Here is a 22,604-nt window from a genome sequence, read left to right on the forward strand (position 1 = left end):
GTATATTCAGCTTCTAATGAAGACAGAGTTGTTGTAGCTTTTTCTTTAGAACTCCAGCAAACAACACCTGACCTAAAACCAAAGACATAACCTAATGTGCTTCTTCTATCCTCCAAACATCTAACACAATCATTATATGTATAGCCACTTAAATTGAACTTCGAAATATTATCATACCATAGCCCAAAATCAAGAGTTCTAGAAATATATCGTAAGACTCTTTTTGCAATGCCAAAATGATGCCTTGATGGACAATGCATGACCCTGGAAATAACTCCAATAATAAAAGAAATGCCCGGCCGCATATTAGTCAAGTAAATAAAGCCATCAACTAGACTTCTAAAACTCTTTGCATCTTTTGCTTCAGTATCATCATCATTCTTCAACTTTTCATTCAAATTTATAAGTGTTGCTACAGTTTTGCACCCCATCATGTTGAATTTTTTAAGTAAATCAGTAGCATATTTCTTTTGTGACACAAAGATTCCATCTTCAACCTACTTCACCTTAAGTCCAAGAAAATATTGCAATGCTCCAAGATCCTCCATTTCAAATTCCTTTTCTATACAAGCTTTGAATTCATTTATAAGACTTGAGGAACCCATGTAAATCATGTCATCAACATAAAGGTAAATAATGAGAAAATCATGGGTACCTTGCTTTTTAAAATAAAGATTGGGCTCATACTTGCTTCTCTCAAAGCCATTTTTGAGAAAGAATGCATTGATTTTGTTGTACAATGCGCGTGAGGCTTGTTTCAGTCCATAGAGAGTTGTTCATAGCTTGTACACTTCCTCTTCTTTGCCTTTGATCGTGAATTCGTCAGGTTGAGCAATATAGACCTCCTCTTATAAATCACCATTCAAAAAAGTTGATTTAAGATTGAACTGATACACAATATTTTTCAAATGTGCAGCTAACGCCAAAACAATCTTGATAGTTTCAAACCGTGAAACCGAAGAAAAAATATCATCAAAATCTACACCTAGTTGTTGTGAATACCCTTTTACTACTAGACGTGCTTTGTTCTTTTGAATGTTTCCATCTGTGTCGAACTTGGTTCTAAGGACCCATTTGACACCAATGACTCTTCTGTCCTTAAGAAGATCTACAAGCTCCCATGTCTCATTACGTTTTATTGCAGCAATTTTTTCTTTCATTGAAATTTGCCATTCATATATGTCTGTCACTTCTTCGAAAGTTGTAGGATCACCAACAAACAAGGCCTACGTAGACTCATAAATCTTAGCCTAAGATTTGAATTTCTTTGGAAGAGGCTCATCATCGAATGAAATGCTACTATTTGAGGATGCACTTGATGAAGTTGGGGGAGACGATAGATTTAGAGACGGGGTTGTAACACTTCAATCTGTGGAGCTGCCTCTTCACTTGCAATTTCAAATTTGATATCACATACATTTACATCACCTGCATTTTCTTCCCAATACCATCTTGCATCATCATCGAAAATCATATTTCTATTGAGTATTATTTTACCATCAATATGACTATACAACCTATAAACTTTGGACTCAGAACAATAATCAACAAAAATGTATTTTGTTGATCTGTCACCAAACTTGCTACGTTTATGTGAGTCAACTAAAGTATAAGCAACATAACAAAAAATCTTTTAGTGACTTACCCAAGGCCTTTTACGGTACCAAGCCTCATGTGGAGTTTGATTGAGAACAACCCTTGTTGGTGAAAAATTCAGCAAGTAGACTGCAGTTGCAATATCTTCTGTCCATAATTGATTCGGAAGTCCTTTAGATTTCAACATGCTTCTTGCCATTTTCACAACCGTCTGATTCTTTCGTTCAACAATATTGTTCTACTTCGGAGTGTACGAGCAGTCAGCTCTCTTCTCAGATCGTTTTCTTCGCAGAAATTATTAAACTCTTGTGATACAAACTCACCGCCTCTGTTTGTACGCAGTGTGGTGATGCATCTTCCAGTTTACTTCTCCACAAGTGCCTTGAATCTTTTGAATTTTTCAAATGTTTCTGACTTGAACTGTAAGAAGTACACCCAACTCATTTGACTACAAACATATATAAATAATAAAAAATATCTACTCCCACCAAATGATTGAATTTTTATGGGACCAACCACATCAGCATGTACAAGTTCAAGACACCTCATTGCCCTTCTAGACTTCCCCACATGAAATGGCTTTTTACATTGTTTTCCATATATGAATCCTTTACACGTATCTAAAGACTCAATTTTAGGCAATCCATCAACCATTTTCTTTGGACATAACAATTTCGAACCTTTGACATTTAAATGCCCATACCTCAAATGTCATATTCTTGACTTACTGGTTTCTTTGACAGCAAGTACATTGTTTTGAACATCAGAAATAGCAAGTGGGAATAACTTGTTTGGTGTCATGCAAACATCAACTATAGTTTGATCTAATTTTTTATCTTTGATCATAGATGAGACATCATTGAACATGATAGAATATCCATTAACCATGAGTTTCCCTACACTCAACATATTTTGTGATAGACTTGGAATGTAATAAATGTCATAGAAAAGTTTCACTTTACTAGAATTGCTTTTGACTGTCACATTACCCTTCCCTTCCACTTGAATTTGCTTGTTGTCTCCAAGTGTTACTTTTTGTTTGAAGGTTTCATCAATCTCATTGAACAACAACTTCACACCAATCATATCATTCGAGCACCCACTATCTAGAAACCAAATGTTGCTATGGCTTTCTACATTTTCTTGATAATCTATGAAAAATTTGATCTCATTATCTTCTTGCTCTATGTAACTTGTTTGTTTCTGTCTTGGTCTTTTCCAGCAATCTACCTTCACATGCCAAAACTTTTTACAGTAAAAGCATTAAGAAAACCTTTTGTTATCTCGTTGTTGTGTTTGATTTTGGTGTCCATCGCTCCGACCTCGTCCTCTGTCACGTCCTCCTCACCCACGAGATCCAACCTGACCTCGTTGTTTTTTATTCATTTTTCTATGGCAATGCCTCCCCTTTCACATGAAAAGCCTTATCCTTGATCTTCTCTTCTGTTCTTTTTAGCCTTACCTTATGAGACTGCAATGATCTCATTAACTCATCAAATGTGAATGTTTCCAAGTCTTTTGATTATTCTATGGCAGCCAATACATGTTCAAACTTAGGAGTGAGACTCCTTAGAATTTTTGCAACAATCGTTTGATCATTAATATTTTTCCCATAAGACCGCATTTTGTTGACAATTTTACCAACTATAGATAAAAAAAAATTTGCACCTACTCTCCACCTTTCATCTTTAAGGTTTCAAAATCCCGATGAAGTGATTGAAGTTTTATCATTATTACCTTAGAGGTGCCTTGAAATGTTGTTTGCAAGATTCCCCAAACTTCTTTCGCTGTATTTGCTATAGCAATTTTCAAAAAACGGTTTCATGAACGGTTTGGATAAAGAATAATATCTTTGAGTCATTCTTCTTATTTTCTCTCAATCTCGCCTCTTCATCTTGTTTAGTATAGCCATTCTCAACTAAGTCCCAAAGATCCCGAGACTTGAACAAGGTCTTCATCTTGATGCTCCAAAACTCGTAGCTTTTCCCATTGAAGACTATTGAATGGTTAGGGGTTTGTTAGTCTGGTATAAGGTTGTTATCATTGTTATTGACTTTCTATAAATGTATTTTGTAATGCTCATTGTGTGAATAAGATAATATTCTCTGTTCTCTCTTTCTTTTGTTTTGTTTGACCTATCATAGAGTTTAACAATGATGTTCCATTCATAGGTACAAGGCTCACTACTCATCGATGTTTATAAAAAATAAAAATTGACAGTGCCATTTGTGAACCTATTAATTATGAAGAAGCTAAGATGGATCAGAAAGGGTTTGCAGCAATAAAAATGGAGATGCTCAAGATCGATAAGAACAAGACATGGGAACTTTCGATCGACCTCAAAATAGAAATTAATTGTCATCAAGTATATAGAACATGCATTGTGCAAGTGAAATGCATTGAAAAGCAACAAAAACGGTGATAAGGTATGTCAAAGGTACAATTGATTTCAGAAACCAATTCAAAATGATTGAAAGGTTCAAACTAGCTGGTTTTTCTTGCAGTGACTGGGATGATTCGGTTCATGATATGAGAAGTACCTCAAGGTACTGTTTTAGTTTCGGATCAGGTCCTTTTTCGTGGAGTTCTAAATATCAAATGGAAGTGGTTTATTCCTTTCAGCTTTGGTGAAGAGTTACGGTTCGGGTTGAATCAATTGTTGATCGGTGTCAAAGTTTATGTCTTCATAAAGAGGTAGGTAAGAGATGAATAAGGGTGAAACAGTTCTATCTAAGTTGCATTCCTTTTCTCGGTCTTAATCGAAAGGTCTTATAGTGAGTCTCAAAGCTGGTGTGAGACTTATGATCATTATGACTATTCATAGATATACAAACCAAATGATTATGGTTAGTTGAAGATAGATTTGGTTCTGATAGATCACGTAGACTTGTTAAAATTGATGTCAATAAATTACGGGTTTTTAAATTACATTTGGATCTTCTGAAGGAAAGAGGCGCAAAAGTGATATACGGAGGACCTTTACAGGCTACAACGAAACTGTCTCTCAATCCACAACAGAAGCAGAGTTCGTTGCTGCTGCAGCAGCTGCTGTAAATTAAGCAATGGGGATTAAGATAATCTTAAATAATCTTCATCTTGAGCAGAAAGAAGAAACAAAGATTTTCATTGACAATCAAGTTTTCGTAGCTAATTAACATATCCAGTCTTCCATGGAAAGACAAAGCATTTCAACAACAAGCAATTTTACTTGAGAGAATGCAAAAGAATGGAGAGATAATCCTCATAAACAGAAGCAAAAATTTTCTCTTCTGGATTTGGAAGTTGCCACATAATAAAAATTGGACTGAAATCATGCTACTTTAGCATACACAGAAGCAAAATTTATCTCCTCTTAGGTAAGTATGAGTATATTATATAATGGAAATGATACAAAAAATATTACATGATGAGGGGAAAAAAGTTTAATTTTAGCTGTACTAGATTATTTACCTTCATAAACATGAGCTATGCATCATATGAAGGCTAAGTTATCAAATCTAAATCAGCAGACCAATTAGTTATACAGAGAATTCGCCCTCGTTCTTCAATCCCATCTACTTGAGTATATGATCCGGTCCATGTGCACAACAGACTGATACATTTAAATTGCAGAAGATCAGTTCACAAGACGTATGTGCTCGGTTACACAGCAAGTAGAACTAGACCTTTCCATCGGATGAAGGCAGGCTGGTATCGGTTTTAACCGCTTTTGGAGTCGATGTTGTTACCGAATTCGTACCTTTAGAGGGAGATGAGGATGGGATTGGAAGTTTCTTGGGAAGCATCTGTTCCCAGTACTCCTTCGGCAACCTCGATGACTCCAATAGAACGAAGAGAGCGAGAAGAATGAAGAGAAAGCACTTGCGCCTCCAAGAAACTAACATGTTTGATTCTTGATTGTGGTGATGTTCAAGAGATGGCTTTAGACGGTTTGTGGCAGCAGACATGTTGAGTAATCCAAGGAGACTGCCAACTTGTCTGTAAGAGAAAAAACATGTCAAAGGCAGACAATGTGGGAATTAGATAATACTAAAACATTTTTAAGCAGCTCATGTTTGTTGCTTTCATTGTCCAATAGGAAGTAGAATCTTGGAGTGTTGAGTGAGTAATTTGAAGGATTTTATATATTCATCTGGGACCAGACAATTAGCTGGGAGGTTTTGATTTGTTTCCATTTTTGATCTTCCCAGGTCTGGTTGCAAATCTTTGTCGTCAGAGCTGCTCTTGGTGCTGTAATCAGTAAAGCCACTTACCATAAAATACTACAAAAGTAGAGAACAATTAATCAACTAATACCATACACATTCACATAATATATCATGCATGACACCCTTAATGTTGCCATGCATGCACATGTAGGAGAATATCACCCATAAAACAATCAATCAGAACCCTCAAAGATCCTTCAAAACGACAAGTCATTTCTGGATTCACCCTAATCAAATGGTCACCCGAAATTCCCTTTCATCAATCTTTGATGTGACATTAATAATAAAATCTAATAGTCGACTATCGTATCTGTACAAGCTAAACAAATTGACAACCTACAAATAATTATAATGACTCTATCAGTTATTATAATGATTTTAGGTCTCTCATCAGTCATCCTACGTCAAGAATACTTATATCCCTAACGAAATCAAAAAGAGAAATTTTCTTCTTTTCCTCTAGATTTGTTCTATCCTTTAAGAAAATTTCTCTTCTTTATCTCCAAAACTATAATTCATGAGCGATCACAAATTATATCTTTCCATTCAAACTAGAAAAAATAAATTACATACGATCGATCGATGAATCAAACTTATTCTCATCAACATTTACTCAGCCTTAAACGGTTAATATCAGATCATTTTCTCTCGCACCAATATTTAGTGCATAATATGTGAATGAATGCATGTAATAATAATTTATGTTCCTAAATTTATATTTGTCTAATAATAATTTTAGTTTTTGCTGGTTTAAATATTGTTAAATTAATTTTTTCCCTCTCGAATTTTAAATTAAATACTTCTTAAACCCTTACTAATTTTGAAATTAAATAATTTATCTCTTTTCATTTTTTAATTCTAATTCCGTTCATGAATGTATGGATATTCCTTATATAAACTAGACCCCATAAAAGAATCTTCCTAGAAGGTCCTCTAAGCCTATATATTAATATTAAAGGCTGGGCAACCAACCCTACCTAAACCAAGGTATTATTACTCTTAAACTTCAATCATGCAAACATGAGGATAGTGCCCTTTCTCTTCATTAATTTTGTTTTCTACAAAACATTAGAGAAAAAGTGAGTCAGAGAGAAGCATCTTAGGCTCTTTTGTATGCTACTTTACCAACATTGATAGAGTAAATTAATACTAGTTTAAACAGTGTTAGTGATATATGTAGATGTATTTCATGACAAAATCAAGTGGTTCTCAAGACACCCACCAAATGCTTTATAACTTATATTTGACTAGTCCTTTAAGGGCAATCAAAGGTCCCAACTAAGGGCAACTTGCCCTATTTCAATATTGCAAAGAGGACATGCTTCTATCACAATTTATTTAAGGGATCATTGATACTAGTTGGAGCTTGTAAATCTTTAGATAACGGTGATTAATTAGGTTCTATATTGATAGCTATACTTTGATAAAATGTTTAATATAGTACACGTACTTTTAAAATATTTAATTTAATACATAATTTTAATATAATAAATGTACTTTAAGAAAATATCTAATTTGAAATTCGTCAAATGGTTTCAATGGTAAAAGAAAATGGAGTTCTCTCTAGAGGTCCCGAGTTTAAACAGTTGTGTCTTGATGTGTGTGTCTTATCATTGATTAAAATATTAAAGTAATATTACTTTATAATCAACTCAGATTAGGCTACTCTCCTATTTATTTAAATATTTAGGTCATTTTTTTCATTAGCCCTTACATTATGCTTAAGTTGACAATTTAGTCCTTATACTCTGATTTATTGAGTTTTAATCCTTGTATTCCTTTTTTTTGAATTATAAAATTTCAGCCATTGTTGAAAGGAATCTTAAATAATATGAATAATTTATAGAGACTAAAATGATCAAATGAAATATTAGAAATTAAATCTATGAATTGTTTATAGTAACAGGACTAGTAACTGAATTTAACTTGGGCTTAGTTTTTTATTTTGTTAGGTTTAAAAGTGCTTCTTTGAAGAGTATTTTTAAGAAATATTGTGGAAAAATACAGTTTATTAATTTTAGAGTTTGATATTATTGTAAAATGTTAATATATCGATTTTTTTTTAAAAATCAAATATCTATTTTAAGTATATTTTGGAAAGTATAATTGATTGCAAAATTTGAAGAATAGATGCAGTTCTTTTAGAAGGTTTAATGGTGTTAAATGTCCTCAAACTTTTAAAAAATCAATTAAGTCTTTAACTATTTTTATATTCAATTAAATCCTTATACTTTAAAATTTCATCAATTCAGTCCTTTGACTAACATTGATAGTTAAATTTAATATTTTTTATTAATTGGTGTGACATATCACATTTTAGTGTGCCAAGTGGCATTTTCAAAAGTGAATAAATTTTTTATAATTCCTTAAATTTATTTTATAATTTCAATAATTCTTTTAAGCTTTTTCTTAAAAATATGTAATTTTTAAACGACAAATTCAATGACATAATTTAAAATTTACATATTTTTAAGATTTTCCTTAAAAAAGTGTAAATTTTAAGCTTTTTCTCTGCACTATGTTGGAGATTGGATAAAATGACCATCCAGCTCAGTTGGTAGAGCACAAGGTTCTAAACCTTGAGGTCGTGGGATCAAGTCCCACGGAGGGCATTTCATAATTTGGAGGTCTCCTACGGAAGCTGCTCTCAACCTGGTGTTGGGGGCAGCCTACTATCTTACCTCCCCCTTACCCCATACATATGGGAAAAAAGGGACAGCCATTTTATGTTGGAGATTGGATCAATGAAAGTCTTGGGTTTGTCAGTAGTTAAGTATTGTTAGATCCATCTTTGATAAAAATGTTGTTCCTCTATATAATCAGAATTATGTAGTGAAATAATCTGCCAAATTGTTTTGTTCACTCACCATTCCTTTTTCACTTTGTAAAGTGATTCATTGAACAGAGACCGAGTTTTATGAAAGTTACGGATTCTTTTAATGTTAGACGTCGTTATCAATAAAAGGTTTTGTTTTCCTTTGTATCTTTAAATTTAATATTTTTATTTTTAGTATGAATTTGTTTTGTTACTATTGTCCAACATTTAATAATGCAAATTGACACAAAAATTACAATTGATTCTAATGTAATCAACTATATAATTTTACACTTGCCATTGAATGACTAGATCTATAATAACATGCTTCTGAATCCAAATGAATTACGTAAACTATTAGGCCAGATTATGGAAAAGGAGCGTACACTAAGCACAATGTTCAAACGATGGCAGACTTGATCGGTTCTTCCTCGGTGGGACGCCAGAATTTCTTGTGTACGCAAAGTAATCCTTCGCCGGCTTTCGAATAAATCATTCGGATCTCCCAATGCAGAGATTTAGCCATGCTCTCCACCTCGCTTATCGTTTTGGCTGTGTCTCGTACAACCAGCTTCCCTTCCGGCCTCAGAATTCTATCGACTTCTGCGATTACCGGGACCAACTTGCACCTGCGGACAGTAGTAAATCAAACGTCGTATCATGGAGGTGATCTCGATTGAGAAATAACATCTGCAAGATATATAGCATGGAAGATAGCAGACCTCTTTTTGTTAGAAGTCAAAAATTGGGGTTGTAAATCAAGTCAAATTTGGAGGCTGGAGGCTGGAGGCTGGAAATTAAACAAAGGGGGCACCGCACAGCCTAATGTTTTTCAACATAAGGGAGTTGAAAATAAGAAAAAAGGGATCACATTTTCAACAAAAAGGGGCACCATTCGGTGCCCCAATTTTTTAATTAAATTGTAATAGGGTTAATTACATATTTAGCTACTGCACACTTTAGGGTATTTACAATATTAGTCATCAAGCTTCAACTATAAATACCCTAGCTCATTTAGCTTCAATATCATCCCAAAATCATTTCTTTCTCCAAATACTAGAGAGCTTTCTTGTGAGTAGCGAGTGTCTTGTAAACACCTGTAAATTTTCTCTCTTAGTAAAAGATCTGCAGCAGCCCGGAGACGTAGGCACAATTGGCTGAACTCCGTTATCAATTTCGGGTATTATTTTTCTGCTTTTATTTCGCATTTTCACTAATCTGGTTATAGAGAAATTACTCGTTCTCGGTATATTTCCCAATAACTGGTATCAGAGCTTTTGGTAGTGAATTTTATCAATTTTTTGAGAGGTTACTATTCATTACTATTCATGTGAATAGTGAAATTTTGTCGGCGATACGAATTTGTCGACGGGGGTGTTCCTATACACAGTGGTTCGCAAGAATTGTCAGAAACGATCCAAACGAAGCCAGATTCGAGTGGGAGCGATGGTTGTAGACGAAGGGAAGGTGAAAATTGAAAAGTTCGATGGTGCGGACTTTGGCTTTTCGAAGATGCAGATCGAAGATTTTTTGTACCAGAAAAATCTGTATCAACCTCTCTCAGGAAAACAACCAGAGGGCATGAAGAATGAAGACTGGGCTCTTCTCGACAGACAAGCCCTCGGAGTTATCCGACTGACGTTATCTCGCAATGTTGCTTTCAACATAGCAAAGGAAAAGACCACAACGGGTCTTATGGTAGCTCTCTCCAGTATATACGGGAAGCCATCGGCCTCAAACAAAGTTCATTTGATGAGGCGATTATTCAATTTGCGGATGGCGGAAGGGGCATCAGTGGCTCAACACCTAAATGAACTAAACACACTCACAACCCAGTTAAGTTCAGTGAAAATTGAATTCGATGATGAAGTTCGAGCTTTAATTCTCTTATCATCTCTACCAGACAGTTGGAATGCTACTGTTACAGCAGTTAGTAGCTCGTCGGGAAACAACAAATTAAAATTCGACGATGTTCAGGATCTGGTATTGAGTGAAGAAATTCGACGGAGAGAATCTGGTGAAGCATCAACCTCCTCAGCCTTGCACACGGAGTCCAGAGGGAGAACTTTAGAAAAAAATTCAAATCGTGGCAGATCAAAATCCAGAAGGGGCAAATCAAGAACAGGAAAGAAAGATTTTACCTGTTATAATTGTGGCAAGAAGGGTCACTTTAAAAGAGATTGTCGAGCACTGAAGAAAGATACTGGTGCATAGGAATTTGCCAACATGACAGAGGAGACAGGTGATGCCATGATTCTAAGCGTCAACAGTCTGATTGAATCATGGATCTTGGATTTAGGGGCATCTTTCCACTCCACCCCATGCCGAGAAATCATGGAGAACTATGTCAGTGGTAATTTTGGGAAGGTTCATCTAGCTGATGATGAAACCTTGAAGATCATCGAAAAATGAGACATCCGATTAAAGTTGCCAAACCAGACCACCTGGACGCTGAAAGGAGTGAGACATATTCCTGACCTCAAAAGAAATTTAATTTCTGTAGGACAGCTTGATGGAGAAGGATATAACACAACCTTTTCAGGCTATGAATGGAAGATTACCAAAGGAGCACTCGTCATAGCTCGTGGTAAGAAGACTTGTACTCTCTATATAACCTCAAATTTAGATAATATCATTGCAGTAGCAGATGTTGATGGAAAATCAAACCTATGGCACCAAAGGCTTGGCCATATGAGCGAGAAAGGGATGAAGACACTTTTATCAAAAGGGAAGCTGTCGGATCTAAAGAGTGTAGATGTCGGACTATGCGAGGATTGCATCTTTGGCAAATAAAAGAAAGTCAGCTTTGCAAAGATTGGTAAGACACTCAAGGCTGAAAAGTTAGAGTTGGTTTATACTGATGTATGGGGACCATCTCCAGTTCCATCTCTTGTAGGCTCATTATATTATGTCACCTTCATCGATGATTCAACAAGGAATGTGTGGGTTTATTTTCTTAAGAAGAAATCAGAAGTCTTTGATACCTTCAGAAAATGGAAGGCCATGGTGGAAAACGAGAATGGTTTGAAAGTCAAGCGGTTGAGGTCTGATAATGGAGGAGAGTACAGAAATAGTAGATTCAGAGAATTTTGCGCAAACAATGGGATCAAGATGGAGAGAACAGTTCCCATGACACCGCAGCAGAATGGCATAGCAGAACGCATGAACAGAACTCTGAATGAACGTGCCAGAAGCATGAGGATACACGCCGGCTTGCCCAAATTGCTATGGGCTGAAGCTATCAACACTGCAGCTTACCTGATCAACTATGGGCCCTCAGTTCCCTTAGATGGCAGAATACCAGAGGAAGTTTGGAGTAAGAAAGAAATAAACCTTTCACACTTAAGAGTGTTTGGTTGTATTTCTTATGTACGCATAGACTATGCTGAAAGAAGTAAACTTGATGCTAAGTCCAACAAATGTTCCTTTGTTGGTTATGGCGGTGATGAGTTCGGTTACCGGTTTTGGGACTATGAAAATCGGAAGATCATCAGAAGCAAAGATGTTATTTTCAATGAGAATGTGATGTACAAAGATAGGGCAACCATAGAATCAAGTAGCTCCAATACCGAAGCTGAAACAAAGGAATTTGATGAGTTCGAGGAGATTTCTGGAAATGATGTTCAAATCAGTCCTGAAGTAGTTCAAGAATAACCAAGCACACTGGAACTAAGACGTTCCTCCAGAATTCCTAAACCAACCCAACGTTATTCGCCTTCTTTGCACTACTTGTTGCTGACTGAAAATGGTGAGCCAGAGTGCTATGATGAAGCAATGCAAGTGGAGGATTCAGTCAAGTGGGAGTCTTCCATGAAAGATGAGATGGACTCGCTTATGTCAAATCAGACGTGAGAATTAGCTGAATTACCACCAGGCAAGAAAGCACTCCATAACAAGTGGATTTACAGGATCAAAGAAGAGCACGATGGAAGCAAACGCTACAAAGCAAGATTGGTTGTCAAAGGCTTTCAACAAAAAGAAGGTATTGACTACAATGAAATTTTCTCTCCAGTCGTGAAGCTATCTACAATTAGACTGGTGTTGAAAATTGTAGCTGTAGAGAATTTACATCTTGAGTAGTTAGATGTAAAGACAGGTTTCCTTCATGGTGATTTGGAGGAAGAAATCTATATGAGGTAGCTAGAAGGCTTCATAGAGGCAGGTAAGAAAAACCTGGTATGCAGGTTGAAGAAGAGCTTGTATGGTTTAAAACAAACTCCTAGACAGTGGTACAAGAAGTTCGATAGCTTCATGGGTAGCAGTGGTTTTACCAGATGCCAAGCAGATCATTGTTGCTACATCAAGAGGTTCAACAATAGCTTCATTATTTTATTGTTGTACGTTGATGACATGCTCGTTGCAGGCTCAAAAATGTAAGAGATTATACACTTGAAGCAAAAATTGTCGAAGCAGTTTGCTATGAAGGATCTAAGCGCTGCAAAGCAAATTTTTGGGATGAGGATCAAGAGAGACACAAATTCGGGGACTTTGATGTTATCACAGGCTGAGTACATCAACAAAGTACTCTCCAGGTTCAACATGCAAGATGCTAAACCATAAAGTACACCTTTAGGTGTTCATTTTAGACTCTCCAAAGAATAGTCACCAAAGACGGAGGAAGAACGTGCACACATGGTGAAGGTGTCGTATGCCTCAACAATTGTAAGTCTAATGTATGCCATGGTTTGTACTAGACCAGATATTGCTCAAGCAGTGGGAGCTGTTAGCAGGTACATGAATAATCCAGGCAAGGTACATTTGGAAGCAGTCAAATGGATCCTCAGATATCTGCGGGGTACCACAAATAAAGCACTTTGTTTCAAAGGTTGAGATATGATACTGACAGGCTATGTAGATATGCTGACTTAGCCGGAAATGTTGACATCAGAAGGAGCACTGCAGGGTATGTCTATACTCTAGGAGGAACCGTAGTGAGTTGGGTTTCTCAACTACAGAAGATAGTTGCTTTCCCCACAACTGAAGAAGAATATGTCTTTGTTACGGAAGCCAACAAGGAGATGGTTTGGCTCCAAAGTTTCTTGGAAGAGTTAGGCAAGAAACAAGAAAATAATGTCTTGTATTGCGACAGTCAAAGTGCTATCCATCTTGCAAAGAATCCGTCTTTTTATTCCAGAACAAAGCACATACAACTGCGATATCATTTTATCCGGTCTCTTCTGGAAGATGGGATTTTGAAACTTGAAAAGATCAGTGGAGCTCAAAATCCGGTAGACATGTTAACAAAGACGGTGACCACGGACAAACTGAAGTTGTGTTGAGCTTCAGTTGGCATGCTAGAGTAACAATACCAGAAATGCTGATGCATTGATCGATGTGTGAAGACAGATTAAAATCAGTCTTTATGTGGGAGATTGTTGGAAGTCAAAAGTCGGGGCTGTAAATCAAGTCAAATTTGGAGGCTGGAAATCAAAGCTGGAAATTAAACAAAGGGGGGGCACCATATAGCCTAATGTTTTTCAACATAAGGGGGTTGAAAATAAGAAAAAAAGGGGATCACATTTTCAACAAAGGGGGGGTACCGTTCGGTGCCCTAATTTTTAATTAAATTGTAATAGGGTTAATTACACATTTAGCCACTGCACACTTTAGGGTATTTACAAGATTAGTCCTCAAGCTTCAACTATAAATACCCTAGCCCATTTAGCTTCAATATCATCCCAAAATCATTTCTTTCTCCCAATACTAGAGAGCTTTCTTGTGAGTAGTGAGTGTTTTGTAAACACCTGTAAATTTTCTCTCTTAGTAAAAGATCTGCAGCAGTCCGGAGACATAGGCACAATTGGCTGAACTCCGTTATCAATTTCGGGTATTATTTTTCAGCTTTTATTTCGCATTCTCACTAATCTGGTTATAATGAAATTACTCGTTCTCGGTTTATTTCCTAACACTTTTGAATGCTGGAGAAGAGATGATCTGCATGAAGAACATCGTATGTTCTCGGGTATGTGTTAAATGATTCACACCAATCATGATGTATTTCGAACAAGCCACGTTCGTAGATTACAGGAAGTGTATCGGGAGAGTCGATTGGGACGACATTCATAACTCACACTTTCAAATCTTTCAGGGATGCAGCAAACCTATAAACCAAAGCGCAGAAGCATGATTGAGTAAGAAGAGATCAAGAAAGGGCCTAATGAATAATGTCATAACTATAGAGGTTAAACAAAACATATCCTCCATAAACAGCTTTCATATCCATGACATTTCTCACAGAAGACCAGTCGATTCCCATCTCGTTCAAATACGACTGATAGACGAATGTTTTCCAGTTATTGTAGTCTGCAGTGAATTCCTCCTGATCATTCAACCAATATGGAGGTTGTTCCAACCTTTCTGGCCATTGCGCAGGCCAAATGGATCCTCTCTCGGTTGAATCTTCCGGTACTTTGTGCATGCATGCCTGAAGGGGAACATTCCTGAAGACACGAACCCGAAAATGTTCATCCGTTGAGAGTATTGCAAACATTATTCATCAAGAAAATTCAGAGTACACTTACCAGGCTGCATTAGGATCATCAGATTCTTCACAAAGTGGAGGTACATTTTTAGACCTTTTTTCGTAGCGGTCGTTGCAAATCGGCTTCCGATATATTGCAGCTCCAATAGCGTTCAATATGTTCTTCTTGATAGTCACCAAATGCCAGAACATCGATTTTGTTAGCCTAGACATCTCTGCCATCGGAAAGCCACTGCCACAAAAACGAAAAACTTTTTATCAATCCAAATCTTTGGAACTACATTACTAGGTTATAAAATATTTTACCTTGCCAAATGCCAACATCTTCAGGGAGTTTCTGGTAAACCGGAGTAGCAGACCAAACAAAGTAACCACCAGGTCGTAGGACACTATTGAGCACCAGCAAAAGTTTTCCACCTGAAACATGCATAAGGATTTGTCCCCATATTAGCAAAGAATAAAACAGTGCATAACTAAACACTGAAAAATACAAAAAAGAAATCGCACCTTCAACGTGCCAGGGGAACCTGCAACGTGCACAGTGCACAAGATCAAAGACGGAACTAGGATAAGGTAGCCTTTTGGTGCCCATCGCATTTGATACCGCAGGAATCCCCCGTTCGAGAGCAAACTGCACTTGGGCTTCATGCTCATCCTTAGGAGCAAATGACATGGCAAGAACATCTCTTTCGAAGAGAGCCTCCAAAGCTAGCCACCCCACACCCAACATCGAGTATCACACTGTTAAAAGTTTCAAAGTTTGGTAAAATTTTGGTAGATGTTTGTTGAAAATAGGAATGTGTAAATTCACTTTAGTCATTGCACTTTAGGGTATTTTCAAAGATTAGTCCCTAAGTTTCTACTATAAATACCCTTACCCATTTAGCTTCAAAATCATCCCAAAACATTTCTTTCTTCCTATACTAGAGAGCTTTCTTGTGAGTAGTGAGTGTTTTGTAAACACTTGTAAATTTTCTCTCTTAGTAAAAGATCTGCAGCAGCCCGGAGACGTAAGCACAATTGGCTGAACTCCGTTATCAATTTTCGGATATTATTTTTCCGCTTTTATTTCGCATTCTCACTAATCTGGTTATAAGGAAATTACTTGTACTCGGTTTATTTTCCTAACAACTGGTATCAGAGCTTTTGGTTGTGAATTTTGTCAAATTTTCTGCGAGGTTACTATTCATTACTATTCACGTGAATAGTGAATTTCGTGAATAGTGAAATTTGGTCGGCGATACGAGTTTGTCGACGGTGGTGTTCTAATACACGGTGATTCGTAAGAATTGTCAGAAACGATCCAAACGAAGCCAGATTCGAGTGGGAGCGATGGCTGCAGACGAAGGGAATGTGAAATTTGAAAAGTTCGATGGTGCGGACTTTGGCTTTTAGAAGATGCAGATTGAAGATTTTTTGTACCAGAAAAATCTATATCAACCTCTCTCAGGAAAGCAACCAGAGGGCATGAAGGATGAAGATTGGGCTCTTCTCGACAGACAAGCCCTCGAAGTTATCCGACTGACGTTATCCCGCAATGTTACTTTTAACATAGCAAAGGAAAAGACCACGGCGGGTCTTATGGCGGCTCTCTCAAGTATGTACGAGAAGCCATCGGCCTCAAACAAAGTTCATTTGATGAGGCGATTATTTAATTTGCGGATGGCAGAAGGGGCATCGGTGGCACAACACCTAAATGAACTCAACACAATCACAACCCAGTTGAGTTCAGTGGAAATTGAGTTCGATGATGAAGTTCGAGCGTTAATTCTCTTATCATCTCTACTAGACAGTTGGAATGCTACTATTACAGCAGTCAGCAGTTCATCGGGAAACAACAAATTAAAATTCGACGATGTTCAGGATCTGGTATTGAGTGAAGAAATTCGACGAAGAGAATCGGGTGAAGCATCAACCTCCTCAGCCTTGCACACAGAGTCTAGAGGGAGAACTTCAGAAAGAAATTCAAATCGTGGCAGATCAAAATCCAGAAGGGGAAAATCAAGAACAGGAAATAAAGATTTTACCTGTTATAATTGCGGCAAGAAGGGTCACTTCAAAAGAGATTGCCGAGCACCGAAGAAAAATACCGGCGCACAGGAATCTGCCAACATGACGGAGGAGACAGGTGATGCCATGATTTTAAGCGTCAACAGTCCGATTGAATCATGGATCTTGGATTCAGGGGCATCTTTCCACTCCACCCCATGCCGAGAAATCATGGAGAACTATGTCAGTGGTGATTTTGGGAAGGTTCATCTAGCTGATGATGAAACCTTGAAGATCGTCGGAAAAGGAGACATCCGACTAAAGCTGCCAAACCAGACCACCTGGAAGCTGACAGGAGTGAGACATATTCCTGGCCTCAAAATAAATATGATTTCTGTTGGACAGCTTGATGGAGAAGGATATAGTACAACTTTTTCAGGCTGTGAATGGAAGATTACCAAAGGAGAACTCGTCATTGCTCGTGGTAAAAAGACCGGTACTCTCTATGTAACCTCAAATTTAGAGAATATCATTACAGTAGCAGATGCTGATGGAAAATCAAACATATGGCACCAAAGGCTCAGCCATATGAGCGAGAAAGGAATGAAGATACTTCTGTCAAAAGGGAAGCTGCAGGATCTAAAGAATATAGATGTCGGACTATGCGAGGATTGCATCTTTGGAAAACAAAAGAAAGTCAGTTTTACAAAGATTGGCAAGACTCCAAAGGCAGAAAGGTTAGAATTGGTTCATACTGATGTATGGGGACTATCCCCTGTTCCATCTCTTGCAGGCTCACTATATTATGTCACCTTCATCGATGATTCAACAAGGAAGGTATGGGTTTATTTTATAAAGAAGAAATCAGAAGTCTTCGATACCTTCAGAAAATGGAAGGCCATGGTGGAAAATGAGACTGGTTTGAAAGTCAAGCGGTTGAGGTCTGACAATAGAGGAGAGTACAGAGACAATAGATTCAGAGATTTCTACGCAAACAATGGGATCAAGATGGAGACAACAGTTCCCATAACACCGCAACAGAATGGAGTAGCAGAGCTCATGAACAGAACTCTGAATGAACGTGCCAGAAGCATTAGAATACATGTCGGATTGCCCAAATTTCTATGGGGTGAAGCTATCAACACTGCAGCTTACCTGATCAACCGTGGGCCCTCAGTTCCTTTGGATGGCGGAATACCAGAGGAAGCTTGGAGCAAGAAAGAAATAAACCTTTCACACTTAAGAGTGTTTGGTTGTATTTCTTATGTACACATAAACTCTGTTGAAAGAAGTAAACTTGATGCCAAGTCCAACAAATGTGTCTTTGTTGGTTACGGTGGTGATGAGTTCGGTTACCAGTTTTGGGACTACGAAAATCGGAAGATCATCATAAGCAGAGACATCATTTTCAATGAGAATGTGATGTACAAAGACAAGTCAACCACAGAATCAAGTAATACCGAGGCTGAAACAAAGGAATTTGCTGAGTTCGAGGAGATTTCTGGAAATGATGTTCAGATCAGTCCAGAAGCAGTTCAAGAATAACCAGGCACACCAGAACTGAGACGCTCCTCCAGAATTCCTAAACCAACCCAACGGTATTCGCCTTCTTTGCACTACTTGTTGCTGACTGACAATGGTGAACCAGAGTGCTATGATGAAGCAATGCAAGTGAAGGATTCAGTCAAGTGGGAGTCTTCCATGAAAGATGAGATGGACTCGCTTATGTCAAATCAGACATGGGAATTAATTGAGTTACCACCAGGCAAGAAAGCGCTCCACAACAAGTGGATTTACAGGATCAAAGAAGAGCATGATGGGAGCAAACGCTTCAAAGCAAGATTGGTAGTCAAAGGTTTTCAGCAAAAAGAAGGTATTGACTACAATGAAATTTTCTCTCCAGTCGTAAAACTGTCTACAATCAGACTGGTGTTGAAAATTGTAGCTGCATAGAATTTACATCTTGAGCAATTAGATGTAAAGACAGCTTTCCTTCATGGTGATTTGGAGGAAGATATCTATATGAGGCAGCCAGAAGGCTTCATAGAGGCAGGCAAGAAAAACCTGGTATGCAAGTTGAAGAAGAGCTTGTATGGTTTAAAACAAGCTCCTAGACAGTGGTACAAGAAGTTCGATAGTTTCATGAGTAACAGTGGTTTTACCATATGCCAAGCAGATCATTGTTGCTACATCAAGAGGTTCTACAATAGTTTCATTATTTTATTGTTGTACGTTGATGACATGCTCGTTGCAGGCTCAAACATGCAAGAGATCATAAACTTGAAGCAAAAATTGTCGAAGCAGTTTGCTATGAAGGATCTGGGCGCTGCAAAGCAGATTCTTGGGACGAGGATCAAGAGAGACACAAAGTCGGGGACTTTGATGTTATCACAGGCTGAGTACATCAATAAAGTACTCTCCAGGTTCAACATGCAAGATGCTAAACCAGTAAGTACACCTTTAGGTGTTCATTTCAGACTCTCCAAAGACCAATCACCAAAGACGGAGGAAGAACGTGCACACATGGTGAAGGTGCCGTATGCCTCAGCAATTGGAAGTCTGATGTATGCCATGGTTTGTACCAGACCAGATATTGCTCATGCAGTGGGAGCTGTTAGCAGGTACATGAATAATCCGGGCAAGGTACACTGGGAAGCACTCAAATGGATCCTCAGATATCTTCGGGGTACCACAAACAAAGCACTTTGTTTCAAAGGTGGAGATATGATACTGACAGGCTATGTAGATGCTGACTTAGCCGGAAATGTCGACATCAGAAGGAGCACTACAGGGTATGTCTATACTCTAGGAGGAACTGCAGTGAGTTGGGTTTCTCAACTACAGAAGATAGTTGCTCTCTCCACAACTGAAGCAGAATATGTCGCTGTTACGGAAGCCAGCAAGGAGATGGTTTGGCTCCAAAGTTTCTTGGAAGAGTTAGGCAAGAAACAAGAAAACAATATCTTGTATTGCGACAGTCAAAGTGCTATCCATCTAGCAAAGAATCCGTCTTTTCATTCCAGGACAAAGCACATACAATTGAGATATCATTTTATCCGGTCTCTTCTGGAAGATGGGATTTTGAAACTTGAAAAGATTAGTGGAGCTCAAAATCCGGCAGACATGTTGACAAAGACGGTGACTACGGACAAACTGAAGTTGTGTTCAGCTTCAGTTGGCATGCTAGAATAACAAGACCAGACATGCTGCTGCATTGATCGAGGTGTAAAGACATATTAAAATCAGTCTTCAAGTGGGAGATTGTTAAAAGTTTCAAAGTTTGGCAAAATTTTGGTAGATGTTTGTTGAAAATAGGAATGGGTAAATTCACTTTAGTCATTGCACTTTAGGGTATTTTCAAAGATTAGTCCCTAAGTTTCTACTATAAATACCCTTACCCATTTAGCTTCAAAATCATCCCAAAACATTTCTTTCTTCCTATACTAGAGAGCTTTCTTGTGAGTAGTGAGTGTTTTGTAAACACCTGTAAATTTTCTCTCTTAGTAAAAGATCTGCAGCAGCCCGGAGACGTAAGCACAATTGGCTGAACTCCGTTATCAATTTTCGGGTATTATTTTTCCGCTTTTATTTCGCATTCTCACTAATCTGGTTATAAGAAAATTACTTGTACTCGGTTTATTTTCCTAACACACACGGCTTCTTTTTCCCATGCAATTTCAGGAACAGCCAGCATTGTCGAAGCAGATATGTCATCAACTTGACATGATTAGACAAAATAATACTTTACATTATTAAACCGAACATATATAAACCCACGAAAGTACTTACTCCTTGAATAAAATCAATGTAGTGAAGAGTCCCATTCTTAAACTGAGTTCCGCCACCGGGAAAGGTGAGGTATTCGCCCGTTACTTTAACCCAATTCTGATGCCCCTTGACCTCTGCAAGCTTGGTGTGGGGGACATTGTAGTACCATATCTGCACCAAGCATCAAAAGAATAAATTTCAACCGAAGTAAATACACATAACACATACAATCGTCCAAGCTTTCGACAGGTGTTTACTTTATCCCGGCTTTTAGGCCGTTTTATTGAGAGCTTGTATCCTTCAGGTAGAGGGACAAGACATGTAGGAGCTTCATCCGGACAGTGCCTCTCTCGATGTTCATAGTGCTTTGTGCTTGGAAGCTTTCTGATAACTTGCCAATTGTCTAGGCACGGTATGTAGTCAGGCCCGGTAGTCGACTTACAGACTTTCCACTGGTGACCATTATTTTCACTGGATGTTGAAGATTGCTGTGATTTCTTCTCATCCTGTGATTCTTCTGCTTGAGTCGACCAAGCTCCGATCTGAGTGGTAGACTCGGTCAAAATTTCCAACTGAGAAGCAGCAGGGAGAACCTCATTTGAGGTTTGATTGTTTTCCTCGCTTTCTGCATTGTTCTCGACAGCACTTTGTTCTGAGTTCTCGTCTTCATTTTTTTCTTTATTTGAAGTTTGATTGTTTTTCTCGCTCGCTTGTTCATCATAGTTTTTACCACCCTCAGCCGACTCAGATCTGTTTTCACCTGAGCTATCCTCCGATTCTGCCTCGACATTGTTATTCATTCCAACAGCTTCATTCTCTGCTTGTCCGGTTTCTGAATTCGACTCTCCCTCTGTTGAATTCATTTCCCCATTTTTACCATTTCCATTCCCATCATCTCCATACACCCTTTGTTGTTCACTTTCTGTCTCGGTCGTCTCATAAGAACTCTTGTTCCCATGATCTTAAAATGCAGCATGAGTCCTTGAAAGAAGGCAAATAGAGCAATGGAGCAAGAGATGTCTCAAGAAGAAACGGGAAGAAGATGAGCAATATTAGGGGTTGGGAAAAATATATTAAAAAATGGGTAAATTGAAATGTTTTACCTAAGTACATTTGAATTTACAAAAAGACCCATAATCTATATATTGTTTAAAGTGGAGGTATTAAAATAAAAATTAAACTATTTTATTAACGAGTCAGGTCATCAAATTAGCGGCATCCAACGTCTAAGTGATCAAAATTTAATAAAACAATAATATATGTGGCCAATACTTGTGTTTTTTGAAAGGAAATTTACCAAAACTTAATCCACGTACTATATATATATGGAAATGATGTAATATTAATTTTATATATTTACCATGCCAAGTCAGAAAACCGTTAAAGGTTTAACGGCTGTTAACCTTCAATGACCGCATCTTAATTAAAACAAAACAAAAGTGATCAAATCTTATGTTTATTATGAAACTTAAATAAAAGTGACTATTTCTGTAGTTTACCCTGTTTCTCTTACTATTGCTTTTCTCCACCAGAATTTGATTTCGAGTAGCTGATTGGCTATGGAAAATTGAACCATTGGACTAAATTAATGCCACGTCATTACATTATCCAAAAGTTATCAAAACTTCAACAACAACAAAAATGTCCATGACATGGCGCAATATTCCAACCCCAATGCATGCAAATATTTTCGAAAATCAATAAAAGAAATATGTGGATGAAAGGACGTTGTTGCAAAGATTTTTTA

At 37.6% G+C, this 22,604-nt stretch overlaps 1 pseudogene; it reads right to left on the reverse strand.

Annotated features, from left to right (window-relative positions):
• Positions 1-9,018: 9,018 nt before the first annotated feature.
• On the reverse strand, positions 9,019-21,992 carry LOC120191143 (annotated as a pseudogene).
• Between the last annotated feature and the right edge of the window lie 612 nt (positions 21,993-22,604).

Source organism: Hibiscus syriacus, unplaced genomic scaffold, assembly GCF_006381635.1.
Source record: "Hibiscus syriacus cultivar Baekdansim isolate YM2019G1 unplaced genomic scaffold, ASM638163v2 tig00116965_pilon, whole genome shotgun sequence".
NCBI lineage: Eukaryota > Viridiplantae > Streptophyta > Magnoliopsida > Malvales > Malvaceae > Hibiscus > Hibiscus syriacus.